This window comes from Harpia harpyja, chromosome 17 (genome assembly GCF_026419915.1).
Source record: "Harpia harpyja isolate bHarHar1 chromosome 17, bHarHar1 primary haplotype, whole genome shotgun sequence".
NCBI classification, from domain to species: domain Eukaryota; kingdom Metazoa; phylum Chordata; class Aves; order Accipitriformes; family Accipitridae; genus Harpia; species Harpia harpyja.
Genome location: NC_068956.1, coordinates 3,480,177 through 3,507,401, shown reverse-complemented (window position 1 = coordinate 3,507,401; position 27,225 = coordinate 3,480,177).

The window sequence follows — 27,225 nt, the reverse complement described above, 5'->3', positions numbered from 1 at the left end:
TGTCAGTAGAGACTATAATTTAATCTTAAAGTAGAAGTCTAAAAAGGGGTCAGATTAATCATGCTGTAAGACTGTTTCCTTTTTTTCTGTTAATTATACACAGAAGCCAGGCTGACTAGCTTAGACAGAATGGGCTTAAGACTGCTGCTGTCTTGAAATGATGTGAATCCAGCCCAGCTGTGCACACTGTTCTGACTTCACACGATTTTGTCTGCAGACCTGAGATGTCCATCAGGCAGGTGATCCTGGAAACCCTTCTTAGAAGGATCCATTGATCATGTAGTGTTGCTGCAAGGGCAGAAGGGGCATGCAGAAGTAGCTGACCAGGCAGCTGCCAAGTGGGGTCAGGTCCTATTTGGGAAGCTAGGATTTCCTCAAGGTTTCCACAAGCCAACACCAGAGCATGGTCTTGTATTTAAATAAGTGAATTTACATGCGAACGTAGGCTGTAGCTGACACCCTGAGCAGCATAGGCATAGCTATGCTGGTGAACGACAGCGACAGCTATGCTTGCATTCAGTTTCTAATATCAAGCTGAATTTGTTAGAATGACTTTTCAGTTAGTTACCTAATTTGAGGCACTTAAAAAGACCTGATAACTCAGAAAACACTATTCCTTTCCAGGAACATTGAGACACTGATGTTACGGACAGCTGCCACATCAACAAACCAGCTTGTCTGTGCTAATGGATGCAATTCCAGGGAAGGACATGCATACAAGTGTGTCTAGGCTGGAGCTTGGGCTTTGAAGATCATTTCCTTCCCGTCTGAAGCATCTCTCACTGAACATACCAGTCCCTCACTGTTCATTTATTGGGTGTATTATTTACTTTACTCCCCTTGTTGGCTGGTAAGACCTGCTGCCCTGGCCCTGGTCTGATTCAGACCTTACAGCCCTTCTCCAGGACCCCTGGAGGACCCTGACTTATCACAGAATCATAGAATCATTTTGGCTGGAAAAGACCCTTAAGATCATGGAGTCCAACCATTAACCTAAGACTGCCAAGTCCACTGCTAAATGGTGTCCCTAAGTGCCACACCTACACGTCTTTTCAATACCTCCAGGGATGGTGACTCCACCACTTCCCTGGGCAGCCTGTTCCAATGCTTGACAACCCTTTCAGTGAAGAAATTTTTCCTAATATCCAACCTAAGCCTCTCCTGGCGCAACTTGAGGCTGTTTCTTCTTGTCCTATCACTTGTTACACCTGGGAAAATGGGTTCCTATTAAAAGGGGCTTATCTTTCACGCTGGTAGACCAAGTGCCTTGTCAGAAGAAAGCACCATATTGCAGTAGACCCCTGCAGCATGCATAGATGGAGTAGAGATAGTTCAGCTCAGAGATCAGGCTTTGAATCCTGGCATCTTCTGCATCTCAGGACATCTTCCACATCCCAAGACATCTGCTACATCTCTGGAGCCTTCATTTCTCCATGCATTCCTCCTGCTGTTCATCATCCCTTCCTGGTTTAGGGCTAGCATCAAGCAGGAGCTCTCAGGATGGCTTACATCTTCCATGTGCATTACCCTATGGGTGGAGAAAGGGTCCCAGTGCACTGCAACTGATAGCAAGGCTAGCCACTGAAAACAACCCTGCTGAACGTCTTTTACCAATGCAGTCAGGGCAGGGGGAACCAAAAGGCCTTTCCTCCAAGAGTTCCTTTGCATGAAAAGGCAACTGTTCACTGAAACAAGAAAACCTGCAATTTTTCCTTTGCTTTTCAATTTGAAATTAAAATTTGCAGTGGAGAGCAGCCATTTCACAGTGCAGCCTCTGTTAATCAATTGTCCCACATACCGTTTTTTAATTAAAAAGGCAACTGGAGTGAATTAGGTCAGGGACAAACGTGCAGGGAAATTTGGATTGCAGATGATCGTGTGGTGATGCAGTGAACACTGGCGGTCAGGAGCTCTCGAGTCTGTCACCATCTCAGCCACAAAAACTTCTATTTGACCTTGGGCACATCTGTAGCCTTGAACCTTTACATATCCCTCACCTACACAATGTATAGGTCTTCAGGATGGGCCCCGCCTGTAACTTTATATGGTACCTTCCCTAGGGACTGAATTGTGATTTGTGGTTGCTGCAGTGATACAGAGAGATATTGCAAAAAATGCTGTAACACTGCAACTGTTAGAAGTATTCTGTGTGCAGGTAGATAGAAGATAATTACTTAAAAGCTCTCCTGTAGGATAGTGAGGATAAAGCACACAGAATCAGATTTGTTTGTGGTTTAAATCCACTAAGGATTAATTGGTCTCTACCCTACTGATACAGAGGTGTTTCTTTAGTCCATCTTTGCTTCAAAGAAAAGTTCCTTTGTGCTAATTGGGAAAGTATTTTTGCCTGCATCATGTCTAAAATTGGTTAGCAGTAAATACAAGAGTTGCCAATAGGAGCGTTTCGGCAAGAAATGTCCTGTGTTGGGACAGGACCACTTGTGAAGGTGGTCATACTAATGATGTGATATTGCTGGACATCACTCTGTGAATCCCAAAGGCTGGTATGGATTTCTGAACAGACACTTATTCATCTAAAATTGTGTAACATTTCTTAGAGCTACTTTTTGTTTGCAGTAAAGACCAGCATTTGCATCCAAGCTCAGAGTTTTACTGACCTGGTCAATGTACAGGCCGACCCTCCTCCCAAAAGTGTGTGGTTTCACAGAAAAGACAGACGTGAGGGGGACAGGACATCCATGGAAATAGGGTTATCTACCCCTGCGCTACACGGCAAGTCAAGGGACCGAAAGACCAGAGCTTTTGTCTCTGACATCCAGTCTCATCCAACTGATGGCACATGTTCTTCTCCATGTTTCCTATTCTGCTGCTTCAGATGTGCTTTCAGGATGGTCTGTTGGTGGCCACCATATGAGCCCCAGGTCCTGGGACAGTTCGTCTTACTCACCACCTTAATCTTAAAGGAGCTGGCACTCATGTCCCACATTGCAGAAGAGCTGGGTGAACTGGGGTTTTGCTTCTTACCATATCTCAGCTCAGCAAGGGCGGTTGAAGCAGCTCACTGGTTCTCAACTCAAGCCATGCTTCCCCTTGCCAGGTATGAGATTAGAACACCAGCAAATTCTGTATGACTTTTCTTCTTTTTTTTTTTCCCCATAAGAGGTGCAGCAGGTTCTCATTTTCCAACTTTTTCTTTTTTTTCTTTTTTTTTTTACAGCCAAGACAGTTAGAAATGTACTTAAAAATTCAGACAGAGAATCCCCCATATTCACACAATCCCAAGAGCTGGGACTCACCCCTCTTCCAGCCCTGCCTCCTCACCTTCCCACAGTGTAGGATGCATGGTAGCTGAGAGGAAGACAAAAACAGTGAAAGGCTCAGTAGATGATGATTTGGTGACTCATATTTGACGAATGCCTCACAACCAGCTTTACATGGGACTGCAGTAGTTTAACTGCTTCAGTCTGCTTTGTGCCTAAGGCAGAGAGGCTACAGTCCCTTTTCCTTTGTGGCAGCAATGCTTCCAGTGCCAAACATTGTGTTTTGTTAATCCAAGTGTATCAAGAGACAACTGCCTTTTGCTATTTGCAGCACGTAAAAATCAATATGCCACTTACTTACATATCCTCACTAGCTGTCATCCCAGACACTTCTGCTCTGCTATTACGTGCAGAAAGTTTACCTCCTTCAAGCAGAACGCTGTCTATTTTCTGCATGAGTGCGAGAAACGCTCCAACATTATGGCCCCATCTAAATTATAGGTGTGAGAAGAGGATTTATGAAGGATATTACAGGATGGGTGGCTTGTGAAAACAGAGTACTGGTCCCCATGGACAAGGATATCCTTTCTATTTCCACAGACCTAAGCTCTTACTGAGAACCAAATTTTGACTGTACATTTCAGCTATAAGGCGTTCATAGACCTCTGTCTTGGAGATGTGGTGGAACAGGTGAGGACAAGGTGAGATCCAGCAGCCAAGAATCCCTTATATAGACCTGTCCTATCTGACCTGCCCCGCAGTAAATTATTTCAGGGCTGCAGAGCCAAGCTGTTGTTGAAAGCCACTATGGCCTATGGGATTGCAGTCAGGATAGAGAGGAGAGATGGATGGAAAGGGAGCAAAGGAGAGAAAAGATGGTTGAGGAAATGATTGAGAAGGTCCTATGGAGAATGAGCTGCTTTGAAGCACCTGATGGCCAAAACGGTGCATGTAGACACTTATTTTAGATATCTAAATCTTGGAATGGGAAAATCTTGGAAGAGGAAAGCCAACACAGATGCTAAGGGACACACAAGAGGACTCAGATGTCAGGTCCCCTTGGCAGAGTTGGGGGAACCCAGGTCCCTGTGCAGTGGGAGGGCAGGTAGGCAGTACAAAATGGGAACCACCAAGCCAGGCAGCAGGCAGCATGCTGCACAGGGCAAAATCCTCTGATCTCTGGGACAAATGTGCCACACTGAGGTCTCCTTCACATGGCACTTAGAGCCTGGGTCATCTCCTGAAGTGGAGCAGCCAGGGAGGTGGTTGCTTGCTTTCCACCCTTTATCTACTACCCCAGAGGTCAGAAACACCTCAGCAAGCCGGAGGTCCAACTTCTTTCCCTTCCAGCAAGGATTTCTACCCAGACCTGGGAGATCTGCCTACCAACAGCCTGCTGGTTCCCAGGATGGCGTGGAAGCAGTCTACCCCCTCCCAGTGATGCCCAGCAAGTCACCAGCAAAGACGCTATACTGAAATGATCCAAAATCCTTGCTGGGATAGTGGGCTTGCCCAAACAAGCCCTCCCTGCTGTGTGGCAGGAGCCATCATCCCCTTCTCCATCCCTCGCCCTCTCTGCCAGGTAGATGACACCCACCCCACTTCAGTGCTTGTTCTGATTGTAGCGAAAGGCGTGAGTTTTGTCTGTTTTCCCTTGCTCCATTCCCCCATGGAGGCTCAAAGGAGACCTTGGGGTTTCTCTAGCAGCCTTTCTCTGCCCTCAGCAATGCCTCCTCCACAGTCCTGGCCATGGTGAAGGCTGGCTCCGAGCCCACCCTGGCTCCTTCTGGGGGAATATGCCAGCAGATGGTGCTCTAAGACCCCAAATTTAGCTCTTCTGCCCCACATCCCAGAGCAGGGACACCTTGGCACAAGCACTCCACAGCACCCTCTTTGCTCAGGCCTTTCCCACCCTGGGCACTGCACCTTGAAGTTTTTCTAGGGCCAAATGCTCAAGACGAAGTTTCAAAGTTATGGGTGTTATAATGTCGTCTAGCTCCATCCATCCCCCAGGGCCTTTTTGTACCAGTAGCATTTTTCCTTGGCAGGGGCGATTTCCAAGCTAATACGAAAGGATATTAACTTTTTTCATCAGAGTTGATCTGTTCTGGAGAAGCTCAACTAATTCTTTCCTCTAACTGGCTCATAAAAAACTGTGGCCCACATCTTACCAGCATATCCTTGCACCACATTGACTTGCGGACAGTGCTTTGATGAGACTCTGCTCCAGCTCAGAGATGTACCCAGCAATCCTCAGGGATGGATAAAGCTATTTTCTGATAAAAAGACAAATTTCAAGTCAAAAAAGCAGATGACAATATACCCTGGACTCAGGCAAAAAAAAGGCAGTGCTGGGGAGAGTGAGTTATAGCTGTGCTCTGTAGTTTATGGGAGAAGTAAGGTCTGTGTTTACAAAGCACGAAGAAGAGTGTAAGAAAGTGCTTTTAAGCTGTCAGCTATTTATGTCCCTTGCTTGTGTAATTATGGACTAAATATAACAGTGGTAGCGACAAGAGCGTGCAAATACTTGATGCCTTGGCACAAAAGCAGTGTAGAAACTTTAAATTCGTGCTGCACTACTGTTTGCTTTATGGTGATGATTTGTGGGGAAGCGATAGCAAGAGGTGAAGGTTTGCCTGCATTCCCCGGGGCACGGTTGTTTGGGTATTTGGGCTGGGAGGTCAGACAGTAAGTTCTGTCCCCTTGCAGCTTCTGAGTCCTGTTCAATAGCTGCTACAAATACAATTATTATTTTGTGGGGGATTTCCCAAGCTCCCATTTCAGTAACAACTCTTTCTTGCTGGAAACCAAGCTGCTGATGCTCACCCAAGAAAAGCCAAGACTGTGGTGTTTGGTCCAAAACTCGCAACTGGTTTTCATGGCCAAATTTACAGAAATCACTTTTCCCCACCAAAACACAGCTGTCTCTGAGATAAACCACAGCAGGGGTTTAACTCTGTGCAACTGCTTAGCAAGAAGACTCATGCGTCCTGCTGAAACTTTAAGGGGGAATTTGGGTTAGCAGGATATAATTACCAGAGCTGGAGTTTGGCTGTGTGACTAGAGCTAACATTCTTTCACTCCAGAAAATTGCTGTGAAGGTTTTCAGGCAAACATGAGTCTCATTCCTCAGTCCCGTGCTGGAGATGGCAGCTCCCGGAGTGGCTGTGGCATCTATCGTGGGAAGAAGATGCTGGAAACGCTGCTTAGGAAGCCCTGCAATCCTCCTGCACCTTTGCCTCTGGGAAGAGGCTGGGGGAAGAAACGAGCAATTTGATAGAAAACAGAGAAATACGCCAGTAATGAGATAGCTGTCAACACTCCCTGTGGATAACCTCACGACAGCAGAATTATTTATAGACAGAAGTGTCTGAGAACTTATTTTCTTTGACACTGTGGCCGTGGCAGAGTAATGGATAGCTCTACAGGACGGGTTTTCAAAACCACTCAATTAGGAGCAATGAGGTGCAAAATTACATGTGCAAAGAGATGGAAACGTAGATGTTTGAGATGAAAAGGCTGTTGCTGGCCTGCCAGCACCACCCGGTTCCCAACGGGGCAGAAAGAGAGCTCTTTTCTAAGCACCCTGATGTAAGATTGTTCTTTTTTATGGATATTTTTGAACATGTGACTATGATACGTGGAGCCTGAAACCTAGAGACGGTTGGGTTATTGTTTGCAGCTCTGGATGCCTGTGTGTGTACAAATCCCTGTCTGCACAGGGAAATTGGTTTCCTTCTCTCCAGAGGAAGAAAGTTACAAAGAACTTGCTTTAAAGTAGGGTTCCTGTTTTGATTCATTCCTTGGGATAAGAGAAAGAGTAGCTTCTTCCAAAAGGGCACATCCATTTGAGGAGGTCATCAGACAGAGGGCTGATCAGAAACTGCTCACTTTTAGAAGTGCAGCCAGCAAGCTGTTCTTTTTTTTATTCTTCCTTGCCATTGCTCACAACCCAAAATAAAAAAGTATCACTGGCCCGAAAATTAGTGGTCTTCTCCTTGGTTAAGGAAATGTTTTGGTCAGGGACGGACAGGAAGATTTTATTTTACTGCTACAAATTTCTTTGTCAGACTGGAGTGGCGTTTACTGACCTTTGGGATTTTGAGGGATCCAGGCTTTCAGATCACACTCCGTACCTGGGAAGAATGTCTCTCCAGTTCTGCTTTTTCTGATTACAAATTAACTTGGGTCCTGTGAGGAGAGTGCAGCTCACTGCTTATTTCAGCTGTTTTCGGGGCTTGTGCTGGTCTTTATCCAGGATGTCTCTCTCGCTGAATTAATTTGAGGAGAAAGAAGGGAGGAAAACTGGTACCCAGTAAACCGCTTGCAGCAGAGACATTTCCCTTGCTGTGCTGCAGCAGAAGGTGACATGATTTCATAGGATAAAGGGGCAACCACCCATTAAGGGTCATAAAGATGCCCCGGTTATTATTAAGACTGAATTGCAGCTGCAATGATTTGAATGGCAAGGGGTCCAAATGCAATCAGTTGGCTCACTGGGTTACTGTGACCGTGGTCTGCACGCTGCATCGCTCCTTTCTTCTTTCCTGCTTCGCCCTCTGCTTTCCTGATACAATCTTAATCTTCTTCCATGATGTATATGTACAATACAAGAGTCTTTATTATTCCTGTTTGCAGTAGTCATTACAACACTGGGGGATAATCAGCAGGGCAAAATCCGACCAGTGAATGCCAGCAGATCCAAGCATAGGCATTTGATCACATTTTGAAGCCTCAGCATTAGGAGTCAGCTGTGGTCTAGCAAGCAGGGAGGACAGGTCCAAGTGTGATTTTGTACTCTTTTGGGAGAGCATTTCTGAGCCCTCGGACAGATGGGGTAAGCAGCAGCTCTGCAGTTTGAGCACTGACTGTATTTCATGTGGTTGGTCTCCTTTTCCTGACCCTACCCAGCATCCTTGCGTTGCTATACACAAGCCACGTCCATCATAGGGTGGGATTAACTTCATTTTCCTTCACACATCTAAATGCAAATGTCTCCATTTGATTAAGTCACCCTCAGCTCCCATTTTTAGTCACAGAAGAGAAATGGCCACTGCTAAAGCAATTCCCCAACCCATTTTAGGTGCCTGCCTTAGGATAAGTCAGATGATGTATCGTACCTCTAAAATAAAATGAGACAACTCCTCGCTGACTTGGGTTGCCTATGCCAATTGTAAAGGACTGAGCTACAGCCCCACTAAAACTTCACTGTGCCTCATGTGCCTAATCAGCAAAAGGAATTTTCCCTAAGCATTTAAGAGCGTAGCTAAAGATAAATTTAACACAACTATTAACCATGGATGTATTGGGCAGTGCTTTGGTTTTCTTTGAAGGTCACACTCCCCTGTGGTGTACTAGGAGGGCGTTTTAATCGTCTGGTCTGCAGATGCTTGTGAGTCCAGGAGACCTCCCCAAAGGGACGGTGGAAGGTGGAAACAACAGGCTTAGCCATCTCAGCTGTTGTACAAGAGTCTGTAGTTCCATGGAGGAATTTGTCCAGTGCAGGTTAAAAACCACTGTCAGAGGACATGTCCTCTTCTGGGCTGTCCTGCCATCTGTGTTAAAATCAGTTGATGACGGCAAACCCTGCTGTCCATCATGAGTCAGACTCAGGGGTGTGGGTTCTTGCTGTCATTGCAGCTGTATAGCCAGGGCACATTGATTTGTCCATTCGGGAGAAGCATGTGTGGGGTGTTGAGTCTTCTTCCCCTGTGTGACCTATGCCTGATGCTGAAAGGTGCTGTGGACCACGTGCTGTCCCTGAACCATGGACCAAGACTCATAGAGTGCTCAGAGACACAGGGAAAATTTGTATCTGAGGCCAGTGGAAATAAAAGGGCAGCCAAGACCTCACTGGAGACAATTCCCAATTTTAATCCCCAATTTTTCCCTCGCCTTAATTTGCTGCCCTTGCCCCAACCCCAGGCAGACCCCAGGTTGGGGCAAGGGGCTGTGAATAGGAAGAGCCATCCCCTCAGAGATGCCCCAACCTCCAACCTCTGGGCTCCTACACAGGAGCCGGCTGGCACCACCGTGTTGGTCCATGTGCAGGTTGCCCTGCCTCCTCTCCGCACCGTTGCTCCCATAAAATGCGCCGTGTTCAGCCGTTACAGATGCGGACTGTATTGGCGTGGAGGGAGTGCCATTCATCAAGGGGCTCCGGTCTCTACTTGTTACGTGCCGGCTGCAGTGAATCAACGTTAATGAGGCAATTTTTGGTCATTTCCACTTTGTATGCACAATCGTTTTCTACCCTTGCAAAATAGTCCCTAATTAAACTGATAGATTTCAGCAAGGTGTTGCGAGACTAAACCCTGTTCCTCTTCTATAGGGGCAGTGTGGCCTGTGAAATCCTTCGCGACCGAGCTCTGCAAGGCACAACAGAGTTTTCAAATGCCTCCCTTTGCTGGATTTTAATAGGCTGAACAAATGGAAACCTTTTGGTGAAATCAAAGATAAAGAAAGAGGCGACACGTCTCTTTCTTGTGGAGAAAAAAACCCCAACCACCCAACCTAATTCTTTTAAATGCCTGAGGACAACGTGATATCAAATGTGCAGGAGAACAAGATGAAACTCATTAATTCACTCAAGTCAGGAATGCCTGCTCATGAAAATGCAGGCAGGAAACGTCTCTTTTTACGGTCTGAATTAAAGAAGGGGCAATGTTTCCATGTATTGCCCCCTGCTCTGTAAACATCCCTGCTGCAAAGGGACTGTCTGAATGCAGCATCTCCAAGCCGTTGCACCACACTAGAGTCCTATTCCTTCTCAGTGATAGCTGTTGAACCAAAAGGAGGTCAAGAGCCTGTTACTACCAGCCTTAAAGACAGCAGTGCTCTTAGAGGAGCCTGGAGGAGCCTCTGCTTTAAAGCTAAATGGTCTCACTGTCAAACTGTAACTGCTGTCCTCGGAGCAAGCTGTTACAACGGCTTTGGAAGTGGTTGGTGCTTGTTGCGTGAGCAGATTACAACAAATCAGCTAAGCCACAGCAATTTCTTGGGTGTAAACTCGTCGCTGGGCAAAAGCACTGTTATTGGTCCGAGCTTAGCTGATGAGCGGAGAGGATGAGCCTAAACTAGATTACTTCTCGTTATCTGCAGGCTGGAAGGCACACACAGGCAGCTGAGGAGCAATATCTCAAGACAGAGTAACATGACCTTGTGCTCGTGTCTTCAGGCATTAGGAATATGACATCTGTGGCTGCTTGTTTATTTGGGGGTTGAAAGCAAAAGCAAAGAAGGAGTTTAAGTCCTCCTGTAGAGGCTCCTAGCCCATGTGCTCTGAGACCAATAACCACTTTATGGGGAGCCTTCATGGAAGATAGATGCAAGCCCAAAGCAAGCAGCAAATTGGGGGTGACCCCTCCACACCACACAGGAGCTCATCCTTTTATGCCCCGGAGTCTCCTTCTGTTCCTAGGGGAATAATTCATGCAAGCACTGAAAAAACAAAGGAACTCCAAGCTGAAATGCACAGGGCTCAATCAATGGCATCAATAATGATATAAAACACCAGTTCACCCCAAGGGCAGCATTGTAGCAGGTTGAGGCATTAAACACCATGACAGGGCTGGGATAGAGGGTAAATGCAGCGACTGTGCAAAGCAATGCCTATTGCAGACCATTGCTGCCTCTCCCTCAGCTCATCTTCAGGGACCATGCCCTGTACTTTTCCTTCTCTACATCTCAGCATCTTACATACCACCTTTCAGCCTGATTTTCCTTTATATTTGATGTGCAACCACCAAAGAAAAGACAAAACAGAGAGAAAGACGACCGAGACGTTAAGAAGCATGCTGGCAAAATTGTGCTCAGAGCAGAAGTACATCAGTTTGGATATGGAGCATTGATTTCTTTTTATCACCCTGCTTATTAACTACACAGGATTTGCTCTTAAGAAAAAATAAATCAAAATGAGCCTAGAGGAACTGTGAGAGATAAGGGGAAGGATGTTTGCTCAAGTTATTTTTCATCATGAAATGCTTTTAGCTCCAGATCTTAGGTAGGGAGCCAGCTCCCCATCTTCCTTTTCAGTAATTAAAAGAAAAAAGAAAACTTGGCACATTACCAGACATTCTTTACACATAGAATTAATATCTTTTTATCTTCCAGAGATAATACATTGAGCTGGAGGAGTCAGATCAGAACATTAATATCTTTGTTGTAATTCCAACTCAAAGGAACATTTTTGCTGTAATAAAACCTAACAGTATTAAGTGGCCTTGATTTTCCATTGCAGTATTGTGGCTTGGTGCCTGAGTAGCATCATATGGCTGGATCTTCAGATGGGGTAAGCTGGTTGCTTTACCAGTAAGGTAAAAGCTGAAGCTATTGATTTAACTGGGACTCTATTGCTCCGATTAAACAAAGTATCTAGCCCATTGTTTTCGGTAAAGTTACCTTGAGGTGATGCAGCAGAGTATCAGTGTTAGAATCAAGTTGCCCGGCACTGGGGACACAGGATGCAGTGAGACAATTAGTGCAAAAAACAATGCAAAGGTACTGGAAAGAAAAAGTAACCCAAGGAAAAAGAAGCAAATTCCTCGGGTGTGGAGATTCAGGGAGACAACCAGAAAGTCAGCAGGTTTACTAGAAAAGGTGGTGTTGAACAGAGAGAGTCCTTACACTAAAAATGTAGCGACCTGAATCTCCTGCCTGCGACCAATTCCTAGCGAGCAGCCTGAAAGAGACGAAGCAACCCCCTGCCTCCCTCCCACATTCTTTCCTTTGACTGTTTACCTCCTTTCGTATCAAAGACTCAACTTGGGTGTCTTCCATCTTGGCTATCAACATCGCCAAGGAATGAGCTTCAAATCAACCTTCTTTGAAGCTGGCTTCTCAGCAAACCTTCTTCAATAACAGGTTTTACATGTCTTCTTAAAATCCCTTTCAGAAGCACCAAAGTACCCACTAATTGCTGTGCCCTGCTGCACAAATACCCAGATCTGAATGGATGCATAGAATCCTCTCAGATTGGTTGGCTTTAAAATATTTCATTATTTCACTCTCCGGTAGACAATCAGGAGTCAGAAAAATGTTGCTATAGTCAAGTGACTTTGAGCTAAGCAACTAAGCATTGCTCCGCACCTCGCAGTCTTCATGTTTTTCCAAGGTCTTCATGTCATTCATGTCGTTCCGGTCTTCATGTAATTCCTGAGAGATTCCTGAAGCTCTCATCTTCCTGTAGCAGCTTAAATGAGCTCAAGGAATCACCCACTCACATCCTAGATGGAGGAGGCCCCACAGATTGATGGTTGTGTCTTGATGAGATCAGTTGTTGCTTCACCAGATGCAACCTGGATTCCAAACCAAATCGCTCTGAGTGTCTACCCAAAACAAAAGAAGGTGGCCCCAAAATGATCTTCATGGATTCTGGATTCCAAGACTAATCATCTGTAATGACCCCATATGCAGTAACATCAAACTGTCTTTTCCCATCAGCAAAGAGAATAGAGATGGACACAGAGAGGAAACTATCAGATTTAATCAAGTTTTAGCTGCAGTTTCTCATACTCAGGGCTGTGCTATGAAAACCCAGGCGATGGGTATCACACAAACCATCTGAGCGCCCAGGATGGCTTGGAGATACAGCTCCTGCATGCAACTGGCATGTGAGCCAGGAGAGCAGCTTGTGGTCCAGATGCTGAGTCCCTTCACAAACGGGACCTTCAGTTACAAGCAGAAAGGAAATAGAGCAGGTGAAGTGTTTGCCATCCAACAGACACCTGTTAAATTAATGGCAGGGAGATGAGCGCTAAATAACTGATCATGCTAATGAGAATATTGGATTTTGGCAATGCACTTATTCTTTTGATCAGAGAGAATTGTGGATGCTGGTGTGGAGGATGAGACAACGCAATCCTGAGAGATTTATGGGGGCTCCGCATTGAGACTCCAAGAAAATTATTTTAAAAGCTTTTATATTAAAAAAGCTTTTATATTAAAAAAGCAATTACATTCTAACAAGTAAATAACAAGCTGAGACCTCTAGTTGTCAGGTGCTCTCTGAGGTTTTCAGTTCTGGTCTTGCTGCTGCATAGAGTAATGCTTTTTTTATGTTCCCTGTTATTTACCTGGGAATTTACAACAGTTTTAAGTCCATCACGCTGATTCAACCTCAGATGCACTACGGGTCTATCAAATTTCCAGAGATCACCCAGGCCTATGTTTCCCATCAGATGCACAGCAGTTTCCTGGTCCTTTGTTGTTCCTAAGGGGTATATGTGCCTTCAGAAAGATTATTTAAATGCTACTAATAAGCAACATTGGTTAACAAGATTCCTTTCTCGTTCCTGCAAGCCTCATTCCTTCAGGGATCTTATGAAGGACAATTTGATCAAAAATCTGCTCCCATTTTTCAGGATTAATCAATTAATTAGTACCAGGGCATGCTCTGGGGCCTGGAGCATCCATTCAATTATCTCTTGCTACGTTGCCAGCCTGGTCTGTGGCTTGGCTCACACCTCTGCTGAATTTCTGAGCAGGTTTCAAGGGATAACAGTGCAGGAGCCATTCCCGATAGGCAGCTGAGGTCAGTAATTTTCATCCCCCCATCTGCTGACCATCAGGGACCACAGGCAGAGGTGCAGGGGTTGTATCACAGTGTCACAGACGTTTATATCTCTGCCACACTGGACAGCTTCTCTTAGACCAGCCTTTTGCTATTTTTTCCCCTGGTGCTTCAAGCTCTCTGGGGCCACCAGGACATGGTTAGCATCAGTGCTGAGCCCTGACACAACTCTGTGCAGGGACAGGTACAGGAACACAGCTGCACTGCTGGCAGCCCTGGAGCACGGGTAGAGAGGAGACATCTGCCTCAAAATCCTTTCCAGAGGCTAGCAGGGAGACAGAGACTTCTGCACAGTGATTTTTAGCAAAGTGTGGGTCATAACTTTATACTTTGTTCCACATCTAAGTAGATTTATCATTTGAAAATAACCACCTCCTCTCTGAAAGGGTGCACCAGTGGAGTTGAATGACAGTTGGAGGTATTCCCATGTTTCTACAAGAGGGTTGATGATGCTTTTGCATAGAGGAGACCCAGTTTTCCAGCCATTTCTGCTCTGCCAGCCTGCAGTCTCACCAACTGACACGTGGCAGCAGGCAGCATCCTCAGCCTGTTGAGGCAAGAGACAGGCAGACCATGTGCACAACTGGGGTTTTCAGGTCCTCCTTGTCTCCTGCACCTTCAGAGCTCCAGCTGATGTGTCCGTCTCTTGGCGGGTGTCAAGTCCCATGTAGGGATTTGTTCCTGATGCAATGATCATTGTCAGATAAAATTAACGAAGGTCATCTCATTCACACGGAGGCTGGTCAGCCGAGCAGAGCTGCGTGACAAGCTTTAATTAGATCCACAATGATTGCCCTCCCTGGGAGAGTTGCTTGGTGCCTTGCTCAACACATGCAATGTAAGTGGCTTTTTGCCACCGCATGCTGGAGGGCAGCTTCCAAGTGCTCTCCTCTAACAAGAGTGGGGAGAAATTTGTGTGAAACAAATTGGGATGGGGTTTTGGGATTGCTTTCCTTCAAACACACACTTTTGTGCTGTTCCCTCCCACAATCGTGTGTTTGCTCTCACTTTTTTCCTCCCACGTATGCACAATCACACCTTTGCACGCCCTATTTCTGCTGGTCTTATGACCGTACGCTCTTCAGTCTTTCTCCACTCTGTTGCTCACAGGTTCCCCCACTTCATCTCCACCACGTTTGAGCTCTTTTTGTCTCTCTCAGGATAAAGTGTGGTGGCAGAAATGCTTGCAGACAAATGGGTTTGTGGGGAAAATTCCCCTCATGCACAGCTCTGCCTCAGGGGACCGATGGGGAGGCAGACTGGTGTGACCACCCAGGTACAGCAGTAGGTGGACGGAGAAGATGGGTGCAGAGAGAGGCATAGGACCTTCAGGGCAGACCAAGAAATGCCTTCTGCTATCAGTTGCAATTGTGTTAACGGTCAATTAAGTTACTTTGGACTATGGCCCAGGCTCAGCAAGGCCATTCTTTAGAGTATGTCCAACCCAAAGCAGGAAGGAAACGGTACAATATGAATGAGCTGGTTGTAGGCTTACAGTTCTCTCTGCTCCAGGCTCCTACACTTTAGCTAATCACCCTTTTCTGCCCCCCCTTTCTTCCCCAGACCTGGCAGAGATCATATTTTGGACAAAGCTTTGGGCACGGTCTTATTGGGTCTTCACTGATCAGTTCAGTATTTTGACATCTGGCAGCAGGAGTCTTCCCTGAGCAAGACCTCTGGGCTTTGGTTGGCATGAATGAAAGGGAAGGACAAAGCTGGCACACTCACGTTCCCACCAGGCCAAGTCCTGTCCTCCACCCACGCTGCAGAACAGCAGCTCCTTATCCCATCAAACCCGCAATCTCCTTCACAAGCTTCAGGCAGCTTAGTTTTGTTTAACCTTCCCTTTCCAGTTCTTAATAACCTTCCTTTGGGCTTTATTTAGAGCTAGCAGTGGTTCCCACTGGGATGTTGCCAGGCAAGGAATTAATTTGTTTGGATGGAGATATGAGAGGTCAGAGTGGCAAATTTAGACAAAGCTCAGTGTTGGACTGGATGGTCAGAGCATCTGGCTGTAGTGGACTGGACTGCATTTTTCTTTAGAAAGTCTCTGTGGCATAAATGGGGCAACCTGGGGGAAAAGAAATGGCAGAAGAGCAAGGATCTACCTGTTCTCACACACCTTTAACAGCAGACTTTCTTATATCTCAAGTTTATCTGGCATTCAAGCTTGTACGTGACCCTGCCCTATCTTCTTCTAGCAGGTACTGCTGCCATCAGAGCCTCAGCCTTTTACTGTGCCACCTTACTGCTGCCCAACTATTACAACTCATTTGTCTAGATGATATTTTAATGAACAGAGGTGACAGATGATGCTGAAGTCTGTCTCCTTTGCAAGGTGATATGCGGAAGAGCGAAACTTCAGTGCGACAAGCTGTCAAACGGCTCTTCTGGAAAAGAATTTCAGTCCTAACCTTTAAGACACGTGGCTGTCAGCGTCTGCCCAGAGCATCAGTCTCTGAAAGAGGCATCATACAGTGAGACTCTGCACAGCTTTGCTCCCCCACTGCTCTGCTCTTGTGAGACCCCCTGCAGTACTGCGTTCAGCTCTGGGGCCCCCAACATCAGAAGGACGTGGACCTGTTGGAGCGAGTCCAGAGGAGGCCATGAAGGTGATCAGGGGGCTGGAGCCCCTCTCCTATGAAGACAGGCTGAGAGAGTTAGGGTTGTTCAGCCTGGAGAAGAGAAGACCTTATAGCAGCCTGCCAGTACTTAAAGGGGGCTTATAAGAAAGATGGGGACAGACTTTTTAGTTGGGCCTGTAGAGATAGGACAAGGGGTAATGGTTTTAAACTGAAATGTTTAAAGTTTTAAACTTTAAACTAGATTCAGACTAGATGTAAGGAAGAAGTTCTTCACTGTGAGGGTGGTGAGGCACTGGCACAGGTTGCCCAGAGAAGTTGTGGCTGCCCCATCCCTGGCAGTGTTCAAGGCCAGGCTGGATGGGGCTTTGAGCAACCGGGTCTAGCGGAAGGTGTCCCTGCCCATGGCAGGGGGGTTGGAACTACATCATCTTCAAGGTCCCTTCCAACCCAAACCATTCTATGATTCTATGGTTCTATGATTCAGTTCCTAAATTGTTCTTTCTCCCGCCTTATGCCTTTGGTGGCTATTGGCAAGATGACAAATGAAGGAGAAGAGACATTGGCTTGCTTGATAGCTTTATTTCTATTCCCATCTTTGCCTGCACCTTTGTTCCACTGGGGAAAACCAGGTAGAACTGTGAAAGGTCAGGAAATTAAGTAGAATCAGAAGGAAAATGGGAGTAATTTCTTCTTGCACTTGCTCCAAAATTTTGAGTGGCAGGTGCAGAGATGGAAGAAATTGTTTCTCTAAACAACCCCACAGTGGGACTTGTTTCATCTCTCTGGATCATCATGGAGCTGGTCACCATGGGCTTCCTTAATAGTCAACGGAGGGAAGTAGGTGCTTCTGTGGTGATTCATCTGCCCGGCTTCAGATCTTCACCCCTGGATGACAGGATTCATACACAGCAGTGCCTGTTCCCCTCCATTGAGTCTGGGCTGCTAGCTTACATGGAGATGTCTACATGGGATAAAAAAAATCCCCACCTCCTGCCCCTGTGTCTTGTCTTGGCTCCTGAGCTGTCTCTGTTTTTAACCCAACGTGCTCAGCTCTCTCATGGTATAGAGGCCCTCAGTAGTCATAGCAGGGTGTCTTCTCAAAGAAGGCAGTTTCATAGTAAATGGCTCTAAATCAGAAAGACCCCTGCTCAGTGGAACACAGCTCTGGGATTACGTGATGGCATTGGATCAGGCTCAGAGATGAACCTTGAGGACTCCTCTACTCTGCTCCATTAGGAAAATGCAGTTTTTCTCCCTTTTTTGGGGTGGTGGAAGGCTGCTTTCTAGGAGCAGCTTGATTTGGAGGCATAATTTCTGTTGTTCTGGGTTGTGCAGGTCTCACTGAAACCCATTGGCTTCTGGATAAAATTCTGGATGCAAAGACAACTCAGAACCCACCCTCCAATCCATTGCATTTGCCTCCACAAGAAGGAACAAGTAATCAAACCCGAGGGCCCTAACCTATCCAAAAAATAAAAGACGAGGAAAACCAGGCACAAGAACAAACATTTAGGAGGTAAGAAAGGAGTGAGACAACACAGCAAATGCCCCGTTGGCCGGTTAGCTATTGACTGTGTCAGTCTTCTGTAACATCACCCCTTGTTTAGCTAGCACTAGGCAATCTTTCATCATTTCTTTCCTCTGGCCCAAGGAGAATAATGTGATCTCCAAGGTCAACGTAATTACCTGCTCCTTCTCATTAAAGGAATTGCCAAAGTATCCATTTAAAATCATTAGCCTCCCCGCCCCTTTCATTGCAAATGATTTATGAGGAGGTTATTTATTCCCTCCTCTTTTCTCCTGAACACCTTTCTAATTAGTGGCACGTTGAGATCCCGCGTTCTCCACGGTGGAATCCTGTTTATTGCAAAAGGGGGAGCATGGCAAGCTGGAAAATAAAGCAGGCAGCTATTTGTTTTAAAGGAATAAAATCCATCTCATGGCTGATAGTAGAGAAACAGCTCCAGCCCCAAGTCCTTTGCTTACAGACCATGGGACAGAGCAAAAATCAGCTGTATAGAGAAGGGTTTAATAGATACTGGTTCAGCTCTTGGCCGTGCAGGCGAGAGGACGATGGAGTGGGTTCCTTAATCTCTTAGTTTCCCACCCACCAAAAAGTCAGTAATTTTGGCCCATTTAAGCTGCTTGGAGCTGTGTGGCTGTCTTTCCACTTGTAAGGCTGCATGTCTTCCTAGCAACACAAAACAGCAAATCACACTTGGACGCTGGCTATTTTGAGCCAACAGAACAGTCATGCTTGGCCAGGCTATGAAAAATAGTCCGTAGATCCCCATTAAATAGGAGAATTTGAAAATTTCAGCCCTGCATGGTGATGCTGGGAGCTGCCAGAAGTGACAATAGCCTTTTGTTGTGAGTGTTTGGAAACTACAGTGCTAATGTCGTGACAGTGCAATTAGCTGTAATTTTTTCAAGGAGTTTTAATGCTCTTTCCTAAGATCACAGCCATATGCCATCTGAGATCTGCCAGCACTCAGCAGACCCTGTTGCCGACAATGTTATTCATTTAAACCTAATACAGCGTGGATCTTGTTACTGCAAGCCCTCTGTTAAGCAGCTGTAGGAACCAACTCATTCGCTTTCTGGGTAATCCCAGGAAAATCCTTGTGGGGAGAGGGATGAAGAAGCGGCTTTTGGGTCCCGTGGATTTTGTCTGGTGTTGTGATCATGGTGTGACGATCGCAAGAGCTGCGCATGCAGCTAAGCAGTGTAATTTGTACAGCAATTTCCCTGCCAAGTTGTTAACAAACGTGTCCAGGTGATGGAATAATGAGCAGGGAGCTTTGTGATTTAAGGGACAGTGCTTGCACACTGCTGCCATCCCCCAAATCATTGCAAATACCTGCAGGATCAAAGTCAAACACATGCAGGATAAATGTAGCTGTAATAAAAAGGAAGAGGAACATATAGGGACTGGACAGAAAATCAGGATAGAATTGGTCAAGTTCTGGTCTCACATCAGTTTTGAGCTTCTGTTCCGTGGGTATGAAAGGAGCAATTTCTAAAAGCTCCCTGACTGTGGTTGAGCAGAAGCTCTTGGTGTAATTATAGCTTTTAGCATGAACTCTTTTAAAATTAAAAGCGTTAATTAAAATTAAAAGAGTTGCATCTCTCTTCTTGGTCTCAGCAGCCTAGCTTAGAAACCCAAGACCTGCCATTTCCTCCGAGTGTCTTTTTTCTGCCTGCAAATGAAGCCTGCCTTAATTTACTCACCTCCAACATCTTTCCATTACTGGCCCTTATAATTACACGATTGGTCTTGCAGGGTGTCCGTTGGGAATGAACAGGCAGAAACTTATTCCTGCTGCTGCCCTGTGTTGTGGGGAGTGTTATGGGTACATTATAATCCCAGCTCTGTGCTTTTTACCTTGGTTTCCCTGTCAGTAAAAGAAAGATAATGACACTGGCTTTGGAGAACATGGGGAGTCAAGCACCTGGGGATAACTGGTTTTGTGGACTCCCTGGGCGTGCTGGGCTTCACAGCCTCCTTGAGCACTCTTCACTTCAGGTCTTGTCCTGCACCAGAAACAAAGTGCCTGTGGCCAAAAGAAGGGGGAGATCAGCTTTCCTAGTAGTGTTTTTCTGCAAACACAGAGGGACCCTCAGACAGGAGGTGGAGTTTGTCATTGCCTCCTGAGCCTCCATCACAGCCCTGCTCCAAGTCTGGGGCTTTCTCCCAGGCCACCCAGCCCCTTTGCTCTTTCCCCACCGGGTCGCTGGAGAAGGTTGGGTGTCTCAGGGCTGGTTCTCCCATGTCTCAAGCATGGAAATACCTCCCTGCTTCATCCCAATTCACTGTGAAGTGTCAATAACTAGTGGCTTTTTGGCGTGGGGAGGAAATTTATCTCTCTCTGGGGAGAGAGGGCTGTGCCTTTTAAGACAGAGGACATGAAGCCCCGTGATGGGGTGATATTCCCTCCAGCATCACCTGGTCTTTTGGGATAGGAGATATCTCCCTTGATAGGTTTGTGCAGTGCACAGCATGACAAAGTTCTCCTGGAGCATCAGCCGTGGTCCTCCAGCCATAGACCCATCTAAAGGACCATCCCTGACCCCATGTCCTCACAGGGGCACATGCCCTGGCCTGGCTTGGCACCACGGGCAGGGACCAAACAGCCAGGTCTCTGCTCTCCATGCCTGGTTTGTGCCTGGCAGACCCAGGCGGTTTGGTTCTGAGCTCCCCGGCGCCACGAGGAATGTTTTGATGCACGGACGTGCTTGTTCTACACTGCCTCAGCTCTGTGCTAATTAAATCCAAAGGGTAATCATTATTTCATTGAGTTTCCTCCAGCACTGTAATTCCATCTCTGCTGTGGCAGAAAGCCCTGGACAGAGAGGGAGTTACAGGGGTAGTGCTTCAGGCTAGGTATTTTTCTCCTTTTCTCTTCTTGCCTTTTCTCTTTTCTTTTCTTTTCTTTTCTTTTCTTTTCTTTTCTTTTCTTTTCTTTTCTTTTCTTTTCTTTTCTTTTCTTTTCTTTTCTTTTCTTTTCTTTTCTTTTCTTTTCTTTTCTTTTCTTTTCTTTTCTTTTCTTTTCTTTTCTTTTCTTTTCTTTTCTTTTTTTTCTTTTCCCTTCCCTTCCCTTCCCTTCCCTTCCCTTCCCTTCCCTTCCCTTCCCTTCCCTTCCCTTCCCTTCCCTTCCCTTCCCTTCCCTTCCCTTTCCTTTTCCTTTTCCTTTTCCTTTTCCTTTTCCTTTTCCTTTTCCTTTCCCTTCCCTTCCCTTCCCTTCCCTTCCCTTCCCTCTGTTATTTCATTCTTTCACTCTTTCTTTCTCTCCCTCTCTAATAAAAAGGCAGCTCTTCATGCAATGAGCAATCCCTTGCTGCAGAACCATGGCAGTGTAAGAAAGTCACACAGGTTCAAAGGGAGACTGCTCAGGTTCAGCCCATGAGAGGCAGGATCCATGCAGCATCACACAGGAGAGGGTTAAAAGGGTTCCCACTGGGAGCAGGGACCTGAGACAGCAGAGGAAGATGGAGAGATGGAAAGCCCGCATGCCCTGATTTTTGCAAACATATTCCCGGAGCGTGTAAGTACATGTGTATTCACTAGGACTGCTCCATTTTCTCTCTGCTCCTGCCTGCAGAGGGATGCGTAGTGAACAGGGGCCTCCGTATCACCAGTACCCAGGGCTCTCTGAGAGACCTGAACTGAAATTGGATTTTGTGGTTCAGTGACCAAAATCAAGAAGATAAAAAAAATCACTTCTGTTTGAAGCAAAAGGGGTCTCCCAAGGGCGTTTCAGTGAAATGATTAAAAACCCCTACCAAATAATAAAAACCACCTAAAGTGACTTCACTGTGGCTTAACACTCAGTGTTCCCTTTCTGTCCGTAATGAAACATTTTGTTTTTATTCTGGATTATTTAGCATGTCTTAGCTTTATCTTTTTTCTTTTCTCTCTCCCCGCGCCCACCCCACCCCCTCCCTTAGAGATATATCATTAAAGGAAAAAAAAGGGGAAAACACTAGTCTGGACTTTTGGCTACCACACTTCATTTCTGACACTGCTGGAATGGGATTTTTGAGCACCCTCCCCAACCAGCCAGCATAGGAGGCCACACAGCAACCTGGCTTCGCAGGCAGCTTCAGTCCCTCTGAAATTCCCTTTTCTCATTAAATGAGTCATAGATTTTTCTAGACAGATTATATTGAAAGTCCTTTTTCAAAGCTGAGAAACTGAGTCAGAGGGAGCCCTGTGCCTTAGAGAAATATTTCTCTGCTGTGACCGCTTCAGTCTGGGCCTCCTCCGGCTCTTTGGAGTTCATCTCACCTGAATTCTGATGTCTCAGGTTTTAATGTCTCCATCTGGGCCAATCACCCCTGGCTCCCTTAAAGTCAGTGGGGATAAACAAGCACTTTCAAGAGTTGCTCTATCATCTGGCATATTTTGGCACTCCTGCATGTGGCTGGATGACTCCCAGCCCTTATTCTTGGTGGTTCTTGGCCATTCTCTTCCCTGGAGATGACACCATCCAGAAGTTTGCCTTGTTTGGATAGATCCTGGCTTTGGCCACATCCCACTGGGGCTTGCACCCCTTTCTCCATCACAACCACTCTATCTGCTCTTCCAAGGTTTGCCTGCTTTTCTTCCTCCTGTTTCTGACATGGAGGAATGGGTTGCATGACCTCGTTCAGTTGTTGGAGGACTGTGTTTGCAGGCTGCCGAGTGGCAGGTGGGTCCTTTCTTGCTTGCTTCATGTCCTCAGCAAGATTTTAAACCTTGTTGGAGCAGAGGACACCTTTCCATCCCCTATCAATTTAGCACAGTCAGACTGCATCTTTTTATTGCTGTTGCAATATAAATGCCAGGCAAAACCAAAAACCTCTAAGTAGTTTTGTGATTCATATGAGGTTTGAAGAAATGTGGAGGCTTATCTATCTTCCAGTCGGCTAATGGGATAAGAGCCAGGAATTTCTGAGCTCTCTTCCCAGCACTGGCTGCATGCTCTTGAGCTGGGATCTCAGCCCATGTTATGTATTTCCCCTTGATTTGCCTGACACGTCATGCACCAGATGAAGATGGATCCTTACACAGGGGAGTTTATGCTTCCTAAATTCACAAACTGCACAGTCAAAAGACACCACGAGGATCATCTTATCTGACCTTCTGTATACAGAAAATAGATTTTTCCCAGAAATTGGATTAGAGCATCTTCTTTCATAGATACCTAATCTTTATTTCAACATAAGAAGCACTGGTGACTTGGCAGCCTCCCTGATAAGCTGTTCCAATATTTAATTACCTTCAGAGCAGTGAGTTGGTGTCCACTTCAAAGGCTGAATTAATCTAGTGCTATCTTCCACCCATCATGTCTTCTCATTCCCCTTATCAGCATGGCTGAAGAACCTCCCCTTCTCTGCCTCACTATCAGACAGCTTTCCCCTATGTAAATACCCATACGTAATGATCTCTCTTAGCCTTCTCTTTGATGGATAAGGTTACATTCCTAAATCTTTGTGTTGGCGGGTTGTGCATCTAATCCCTAGCCTTCTGCTATTTCCCCAGCCTCTGGTTCATGGCCAGCAGAACTGACCCATCACCTCCTAGCAGCCCTAGCCTACTGTCTACTAAGGCAAGAAGGTGTCCTTTCTGCGGGACCTTTCTTCATTTTGGATGCCCAGGACCTTTGTGGGCCTCTTCTGGCACATCAGCTTGGCTGGCTCTCACCCATCCCCAACTCAAGGGGTGTTCAAGAGACTTCAAGGCAGTCTCTCACCCTTTAGGGGTGAAACACCCTCTGACAGGGTATTTGCCCTCCAGGTTGACACCCCTTTGACTCTCTCTCCTTCCATGGATGCACCTATGTATCAGCCCAGTACATTTCCCACCCTACAGACCTTTGCACTGCTCCTGCAAACCCCGTCCACTTCTCAGTCCCCTTAAAGTCCTTCTGCACCTCCTTCCAGTGCCTCCTCCCCAGCCCATGCTCCTGAGCCTGCCTTGGGGCTTTGAGCTCTTTAATCCTCCATGCCTGGACCTGCTTCCATCTGCTTCTCCACTGCTGTCCACATTAAGCCATGTTTCATAAGAGAAGAGTTATAACCCCATCCCTTTATAGCCATGTTTCAAGATGTGTCAGGGGCCCAGTTCTGACACCATTTAATGCATGTTTTGTTAATCTCATCTAATGCAGTTTAGAAGGAAAAAAAGCAGAATGCCTTGGAGGAGCTGCGATGTATTAAACTGCCACAGCTGCCTTTATCAGCAGAGGCTCAGAGGCTGAAACGTGATGAATGCTGATGAAGGTTTTCTGCTCTGCCATCTGACTGTGTTTATAGACATATGTGCATTTGTCCAGATTACAAGCTCGTTGATGAAATCCCAAATTAACTGCTCTATTGTTTTGCTAAGAACTGATGGTGCTTACCCTTCTGGTTGTCCCCTTCTCGTCTGCCCATGTTGCCATGACCCAGGCCCTGTGCCAGCTCATTCCTCTTCCCTGAGGTTCCCCAAGACTTGTTAGATTTAATGTTAATGGCTCTTTGGGTCATTTCTTGATGGCTCCTGGCAGTGAGTTATCCAGGCCTATTGATTTGAAAGATGTCATTACAGCAGATAATTCTCCCTTGCTGCAGATGGTTAGCTTTCTGCTCCATCCACCTCGTCATGGTGTCTTCTTGCAAACAGGGACTAGAGAGGTCTATCGGGGATTTCTCAGTCACTGGTTGTGATCCTGCTGAGCGCATCCAGTGATCAGCCTAGTCCTGACCTTGTGCTCCTTTTGTATGTGTGAAATTTTTAAAAAGATGCCTCTGAACCTCGGGCCTGGAGCTTTCAGAGCCCGAGCCAGACTGTTATGCCCCATCAAAGACCTATATCGAATGAGCTGAACATCTAACCTGGTTTTAAAGGAATTCACACCCATGCTCACCTAAACTTTTCTGCCAGAAAGAGGTTAACCTGAGCCAAGGGCTGAATCTTAATTGCAACTCATTCTCTGTTCCCAGCAAAATCAGTCCTCCTGGACAAGATACATCAGGTGGAAAGGGCTTTTGCCTGTCATCAGGGCAGAAGGATTGTGGGTGGTCCCCTCCATTTCCCAGTGCCATTGCCTTTAGCCCCGATAGATGCGTTCTTCTCTGGTGAAGTGCCATTCCTTTGCATGGATGAATTTGGTGGCTATGCTACTTCTCTAGCGATCTAGCTGACTCGTGTCAATACAGGTGTCACAGGAAAGTTGCAGGCACTGCCTGACAAAGTGATCTGCAGACACACACACTAGATCTCCAGGCTTTTGCTTTGGGAATGCCCAGAGACTTGCTGTGCTTTGTATTTTACAATGATTTGCATCCCTGAGGATGCTAACTCTGGACCCTCCTCCTGGCAGCAAAATTCATACCCACCACTACGAGGAGGTGCAGTGGCATGTCATCCTGACAAAGTTATCTCAAGGCCAGAAGAGGTATCAATATTTACAGAAAGAAGTGGTATCTAATCACTTCTTTTCCCCCATGAATGCATGCAACTTTGGAACAGGCAGCAATAACCCATGTTGCCCTGACATCCCCCTTGGCAGTTCGATGTGTTGGCAGCACCGCTTCGCTGCAGTGGCTGTGGAGGGGATCGATCCGCAGGCTGCCACCCTAACCAGACCCCAAGTCCCTTCTGAACCTCACTTCTGCCTGTCCCAGCCCAAAGAGATCCTGACTGGGGCTAGCAGAAGTTCTGCCTCTTGCCAGCACTCCTTATCTAGCGATGGGGCAATTTCTGTCCAAGGTCACCGTCGTGGGGCAATTTCTGTCCTTATCTCCTCCCAACAGATCATCTCCTTTGTTTTCTGAGCATGCTGTCTGCTCCCTGTTTAACCTGCAGTGCGTAGCAGGTGCCTGGGAGAAGAGCAGGTCCTGCAGTTAATGTCTTGCAAAGCTGATAAAAATGCTATCATCTGCTGCATCCCAGGCTGTGCCTGGTGCTGGAAGTTGGTTAACGAGGGAACCAGCCTTCATCAGGGGCTCAGCAGTTCAAACATAGCTGATACGCAGCATCGTCGCCTGTCAGTCATTAATTTTGTGACCTCGTCACCACCTCTGTGGAGGTAAGGACGAGGAGTCACCGGCTCAGGCTGCAGCTAGGGAAGATTCAGGTTAAAGGCTGGGAAGTAGATTTAGATTAGACATAAGGAAGAAATTCTTCACTGTGAGGGTGGTGAGGCACTGGAACAGGTTGCCCAGAGAAGTTGTGGATGCTCCATCCCTGGAAGTGTTCAAGGTCAGGTTTAACAGGACTTTGAGCAACCTGGTCTAGTGGAAGGTGTCCCTGCCCACAGCAGGGGGGGTGGACTAGAGGATCTTTAAAGGTCCCTTCCAACCCAAACCATTCCATGATTCTATAATTCTATGACGAGAAGGGCAAAGCAAAGGCTGAAATTTGCTTCTTTAGAGAGGATACGGCACCTCCACTGCTGCAGGTCTGCAAGAGCAATGGAGACACACTCCCGTCCGAAAGCGTAAATCTGGCTGATGCCAATCTGATGCCATGGGTGAGTTGGCCATCGAGGCCCCTGGTTCTAGGACCTGAGCCAAGGTGCTGGGCTTTATCTATAACAGAGCAATGCAGATGCAGCAAACAGCTTGGGGAATGCTGTTAGCCCTTAACATCCCTGCACCCCAGAGCTCCCATGCTGAAAGCAAACGTTCCCATGTACGGGAGCATTTCTACGGCCTTCACAAATTGTATGCACGTGAACAGGGTCAAGGGTGTGAGGGATAGGGGATATCCTCAGTGTCTTTTCTCTGTGGTGGAATGAGCCCTGGAAAGAATCTCTGCCCAGCCAGGTGCTGGCTCTGATGGAGACAGCAATGGGGCAGGCACTGTGATAGGAACAGCAATGTGATACCTCGCTTTGGGCTCCTAGAGCAGAGAAAATCCTCTCTGCCGCCCCAAAGGTACTTCTGCCCAGGACTACTATGGTGGAAAAGACTGAGAGAAAAGAGAGGTGGGACTGCTATGGGCACAGGCTGTCTTCCTCTCTCGCTAGCAGTCACGAAGGGGGTTAAGAAATAGGGTGTAGATTTTTGCAACCATTAGGGAAGATCTACCAGGTACTAGATCTCCAGAGCCTGCCAGCTTCTAGGATTTTGTCCTCTCTTCCAACTGCTTATGAGATTAGTTCAATCCCTGGGAAGAGCCATGCAACTTTCTTCTATGCTTTCAAGCATATCTGGCGTTTGAAGGAGAGAAGATAAGCAATAAAAGCAAATACAACAAATTGCTCATCCTTCCTTGCGCCCAGCTGCCCAGCACCATTTTTGTCAGATGGAAGGGAAATCTCTGTTCTTGGACAATCAAGTACTTTGCAAGGAAGTGTTTGAATCTCAGGGATCTTTGGAT